Source organism: Myotis davidii, unplaced genomic scaffold (genome assembly GCF_000327345.1).
Source record: "Myotis davidii unplaced genomic scaffold, ASM32734v1 scaffold534, whole genome shotgun sequence".
Classification (NCBI taxonomy): domain Eukaryota; kingdom Metazoa; phylum Chordata; class Mammalia; order Chiroptera; family Vespertilionidae; genus Myotis; species Myotis davidii.
The window spans coordinates 1,251,744-1,258,124 of NW_006286678.1; the positions used below are offsets into that span (position 1 = coordinate 1,251,744).

A 6,381-nucleotide genomic window follows, 5' to 3' on the forward strand; every position below is an offset into this window, starting at 1 on the left:
GGTGAAGGGAATTTAAAGATCCTCTCTTCCAACACTTTTATTTTACAAATGAGGAAATCAAGTTAATATCCAGAGAGATGTAGTTAAGTTGTCCTCAATCACATGGTGAGTTACTGGCAAAGCTGGGACCACAGCCCAGGTTCCAGGAACGTGTCCTGATGTCATATGACCTTAAAGAATGGGTGACACTTCAGCAGCATGGGTGATGAGAAGTTGTAGAGAAGCTGAGAGCACTCCGGGTAGAGGGATCAATAGAATTTCACAGAGCCTGGTTCTGAAACCAAGAGACGAATGAGTATGTTTGGGAAGGGTCGCAGAGTGGGGAAGCTGGAAGGAGAGATTAGGATGAAGGTCTGTGATGGGAGAAGAGAGTCTTGGACTCAATTTCTTGGTACTCCACTAGTTCCCTTCCCACTGTGACACTGTGGTAGATTTGGTTATTGTGCAAAAATATTCACCTCCTTTTCTTACCTTCTTAGGAGGAGTCTACTTCTCTCCCCTTGACTTTGGGCTCAATCAGAAGACTTCCTTGGCCAGGGAGATATTACCAGATATAACACTGCAATTTGAGCTGTGCTTCCACAGTTGGGCTGCCCTCTTGTACTTCTGCTGTCACAATGAGGAGCTTCCCCAGAGAGCTTCAACCCCTTTAGCATGGGGCTCAGCGTGACCACATGAGAGTAGATCTTCCCCAGCTACCCACCAGACTTCCCAATCGCTGAGTGACTAGAGTGACCACTCTCCAGTCCTATAGAAAGTATAATACCAGCCCATCTCAAGATACTTTTGAGACTCAAAGATAAGAATCTAGATCCATATGTAGCTCACCAGTACAGTACCAGCCCCTGACCTTCCATTTTTTGTTATTCTGGAAGTTGAATCAGATGATGAGACAGAAAAGGAACTGGAATCTGCTATAACAAGTATCCTTTTGATTAACTAATCCATTTTAAACAACAGAATTTGGAATTTTCTCCCCAACAAACCCATTCCAATCAGTGGCAACCGTGAGAGAAACCTTCACACACAATCTGGGGATCTGGATAATGTAGAAATAGAAGTTTCCCATCTAATAACGATATGATAAACTCACAGGTTAACACTCAGCTTGCAAATCCAACAATCACATTGTGTAATACAAGTTCAATAGATGGATACTTTAAAAAACTTATGCAAATCACCATTCTATAAATTGAATCCCATGCTAACGGCACCAAAAGGCTATTTAAGGAAATGCCATGTTGAAATTTTTCACAAATAATCACACTCTTGTATCTGTTATGGAATTTTTCTATACTGGGTGTTCCTAAACCATGGCACACGGGGGTCTTCCCCCACAGGGCAGCGTTTCTGCAGAAGGGCATCCATTTCACAACGACAACAGTAATGTTAAAATGCTTTTCATCACTCTTTATTTCAAAAGTGTTTTGCTAACAGACTACTCTTCACAACATTCAAGGGAGGTAGATAAGTATTACACCACTTTCACAGATGGAAAAACTGAGGCAGAGATTAGTAAGTTGTGTTGAAGGGCATGACATATGGCGCAATTAGGAAAAGAATGTGTTGTAGTCACGGATCCTTGGCGACCTCTCCCGTGACTTCTGAATACCACCGGCACAGAAGCAGCGGGTGCAGCCTGGAAGCAAGTCATTGGTAGCTGGGCCAGGTTAAGGCTATCCTTCACCTCGCTGACACCAGATGTTGTCTGCTGTCCTTCAGCAAGTACTTCCCTCACACGCATTTTCACACGACTACATCTCTGAAACAGGGAAAGTGGGGACGTTGTAGGTACAGACAGAGGGGTTGGAGGAACAGGGCTGGGAAGGAGGAAACAGAAGAAAAAACAAACATCTCAACGTGAGGGCAAGAACGAACAGGACCAGCTGGGAAGCTGCCCAACAGAAAGGGAAGCCACCGCGGAAAGGGAGTGTCATTCCATCTGAAGAGCCCAGACATGCAGAAATGCTATCGAAAGGGTAATTCTTAGCAATGACATTACAGAGCCACTCTTCCTGGCTTTGCCAAATATAATTATCGGGTCCTTCTGACATTCCCAGGAGGCAGGAGAACCACTCCTTTCCCCTGGTCCGGACCAAGTGCTGATGTGATTGATCTGACACCGCGGTGGCTGCCGACAACTCAGATGCACTCTCTCACCATGCCACCCCTCTTCCTCTGTTCTCTTAAAAAAAAATAGCCAATGCGATTAGGGGCTGCAACAAGCATACATGGGGGATAACAACCCCTCTCTGCCAGTGCTCCTTTATACAACATGGGACATTTTTTTAAAATGAGATTTATAGATACCATCTGTCTAGGAAATAACTAAAGCTCAAGGTAAAGAAATCATCTTTTCTGATCTTTCTAGTATGAAGTCATTATAAGAGAAGGGGACTGACACACCACCAGCTGCAATGGGGGTGATGATGGCAGAGGCAGTACCAAATGAGTGGGGTGACAAGGACCCAGGAGGGAGGGGCTAATGTGTCAGATGAACAGGCAGCTGAAGAGGCAGAAATGAGAGCAAAGAAGTGACAGCCAAGGAAATGAGAGGAGATGCCAGTGTTTGAGGCAATGCACTAGTTTGGGTGTGGGTGGGTCTCTCTTAAGATGGGTCAAAGCCAGAAATGCATCCTTTCTTCCTTTATTTCAAGAGGCCGCATCATTATTTTTTAAAATATATTTTTATTGATTTCAAAGAGGAAGGGAGAGGGAGAAAGAAACATCAATGATGAGCATCATTAATTGGCTGCCTCCTGCACGCCCCCTACTGGGGATCAAGCCTGCACCCTGGGCATGTATCCTTGACTGGAATCGAACCTGGGGCCCTTCAGTCCTCAGGCTGATGCCACTGAGCCAAACCAGCTAGGGCAAGCATCATTCTTTCAGGCATCTAGCTTTAAACTTTTTCCCTCTTCCCCAACAAAAGCAATCAACTGCCCATCCTGTCTGATTCCACTTCTGCAATGCCCTTCACATTGGCCTCCCTCATTTTCTCTACAGCCTCCTCTGGGTCCTCCTATCACCTCATCCTAACCAGGACCAAACCCTCTTACCTCATCTCACGGATCCCAGTCTCCTCTAAACTCAGCCTGTCTTCTAATCTGCCTCCTGGAGCACAACCTATGAACCGGGAGGTTACGGTTTGATTCCCAGTCAATGTGGGGCATGCAAGAGGCAGCCGATCAATGAGTCTCATCATTGATGTTTCTGTTTCTTTCTCCCTCTCCCTTCCTTTCTGAAATCAATAACAATATTTTTTAAAAAATAAAAGTAAAATGAATTGGGATGGACCTGTTCTTGAATAGAGACACTACAAGTACCATGTAATGTGACCTGGCTCTCAAGATATAACAAATCCACTAGATAGCTTTGAGGGATGGGGCAGGGCGGGTAGGTGGGACTTTTTTTTTTTGAATCAAGAGACCTGGGACTGAGGTTCTGCTTTGCCATTCACTAGCTATGGGCCTGGTGCCAGGTAGCTCTTCTCTGAGCATTATTTCCTTACTTCTGCATGGCCTCACAGGATATGAACTCGACTCCAATGTTTCTCAATCCCCAATTATAGATCATAGCCCCCTAAAAAGCTGCCAAAAACTCTAGCAGACCAGGCCCCAACCCAGGTCAACTGAATCAGAATCCTCCAGTAGCAGGACCCAGTGGGATTAATTATTTATAAAATACCGTTTCTAATGCACAGTCAAGGTTGAAAACTACTGTTAGGAACTCATAAATACCACTAATGGTAGAACAAGGGGCTTTCGGCTGCTGACTCAATTATCACAGATGAGGCAAAAGCATTTTCTCATTCCACACCTGTGCTCCCAAGGGGGCGGGAGGACATGGAAAGTCAAGTTCTGTCTCCCGTAAACTATTGAAGTTTGGGTCTTTATCCAGATGCTTCTTCACAATAAGGTCCATTTGGTAAAAAACTCAGTGAAGAACACAGATCCTTTCTTTTGAAGAAGACTATCTTCACAGGGATCCTTTAAATAAACAGTTCCTTTAAGAGATTTAAAATATGATCACGTATGTCCGGCTGGCATGGCTCAGTGATTGAGCATCGACCTACGAACCAGGAGGTCATGGTTCGATTCCCGGTCAGGGCACATGCCTGGGTTGTGGGCTGGATCCCCAATAGGGGGCGTGCAGGAGGCAGCCGATCAATGATTCCCTCTCATCATTGATGTTTTTTTCCCTCTCTCTCTCTCTCTCCCTCTCCCTTCCTCTTTGAAGTCAATAAAAATAATTGAGTAAAAAATGATAATGTATAAAATGAATTGAAACCCATTTGTTTCATGCAGTTCATAAATAACAAGTATTTGTGTACCTTACTGAACTTACAGTTCCTAAGACCCAAATTCCAAAATTATGAGGGAGGGAAGCTTAGCCAATGCAGTAAACTATTGACCCATGCCCTGGGACAATGATGATGTTAGCAGTACCCATCTAACACTGTGCAGACCACCCTATAGTCAAGGAGTTGTAGCAAATTCTGAACATTATCTAGACCAACTCTCTTGCTTTATGGAGTGGAAAGACCATAGTCAAGGATTAAAAGGAGTTACCCAAGGTCCCAGAGCACTTGAGGCAGAACCAAGCTCAGAATTCAGGCCCTGACTCCTAGTCCTACACTCCCTCTACAGCCTCTGCCATACCTATTTCTCCCTCCCCAACCCACGGCCTTGAAATCTCATTCTCAGAAGTTGCTGACCAGCTGTAACTGTCACTTCCCTCCTGCCAGCTACTGCTGTGCCCAACGCTCAGGGCTGTTTTTAACACTAGGCTGCAGGAGAAGCCATATCACAGCTCAACCAAAATATCCATTTATCAATCCATATTTCCAAATAAGTTGATAATGGGTTCTTAAAAGCCCAATGCTAACTGTGTAATGTAAACTATATAGCATCACTATTAGCTAGCACCAGGAGCACACTGAGGGAAGGATCCTAAGGTGGCTGAAGATTAGAAACAATGGCAACCATTAACTCAATAGTATAACACAGGGGGAAAACTACAGAGGGAAGGCCAAACCTGGCACACAGTGGGGGAGGCAGCACCTTTAAAGAACATACACAGTGTGACTATAAAATTGCAAGTCTTTTCTTTTAATAAAACAAACATGACAGGATGTAGAAATCTAAACGAAATTTCTCCCTCAAAGTAGCTACATTCTTGGTTCCAATAGTGCTCCCTTTGTTGGCGACATTATTTGAACTCCTCTTTGGGGAAAGGCCTTAAAAAGGCAAAAAAAATAAAAAATAAAAGTAAAAGGCAGTAGAGGAGCCACATCAGGAAATATCCTTCCACATGCTGGGCTGTTTAAAATCAGAAAGTCACCCAGCTGGCATGGCTCAGTGATTGAGCGTTGACCTATGAACCAGGAGGTCAAGGTTCGATTCCCCGTCATGACATATGCCTGAGTTGCAGGCTTGATCCCCAGTGGCAGCCTGCGGGAGGCAGCCGATCAATGAGTCTCTCTCATCAGTGGGGTTTCTATCTCTCCCTCCCTCTCCCTTCCTCTCTGAAATCGATAAAAATATATTTAAAAATAAAATAAAGTAATACAATAAAATAAAATCAGAAAGTCCAAACTCAGAGGATACGACTGGAAAATGAACGAGGTGCTGCAGCTCTCATGGAGGTTCCCTAAAGACCTCTAGCAAGTGCTGAGCGACAGCGTCACCACTTGGAGAGACGTGGGGCCTCCTGGGACAGCCACGTTCACTGGGAGGGCATCACTGGGACAGAAAAGTTCTACTGTCTGGTAAAAAAAAAAAAAATCTTGTATGAATTCTAATTAAGAGACATTCCATTCAGAATGACAGCACACTCATAGTGAATTTTCTGAAGACTATAACAGCTTCTTGGCCACGGAAGGGGTACAGAGGGTGCAGCTGTTTACCTGAACGTATTCTTAAATAAGTGACAACTACCACTCTACGTTTCCTAGTTGTAGCTCTGTTACAGGGGTCTGACCGCAAGTTCATGTTCCAGACTTTCTTTGCCAATACAGATCAAAACCACAAGGGAGCCACCCTCACAGTCTTAGGGTGAATTGGGAAAGGGCCGGTTAAATGAGGAAACAGGCCATTCCTTGGTAAAAGTTTGTAGTTTTCTTTCCCAATACATCTTCTTTTTATTGAGAACTTCCATTTTTATCCTGTGTTCCTCCTCTGCCATCTCACACTCTCGCTCTATCTGCTGGATTTTGGCCACATGCACCTCATTCATTTGTATCAGCTGCAGTTGTAAGATGGACATTTGTTGATGGTGTTCTTCCTCATGCATCTTTTTTAAAGCACCTTCCTGAGAGGTTTTGCTCCTGTAGTTTTTATTGGCTGTTATTCTGACAGCTGAACACGAGGGTTCGGGCTG

The 6,381-nt window shown here is 44.4% G+C and overlaps 1 protein-coding gene across 1 annotated transcript in view; it reads right to left on the reverse strand.

Moving 5' to 3' along the window:
- Positions 1–6,381, reverse strand: part of LOC102764049 (tomoregulin-1) — a 102,317-nt gene that overhangs the window by 88,500 nt on the left and 7,436 nt on the right. The gene's annotated exons all lie outside the window — the stretch shown is intronic.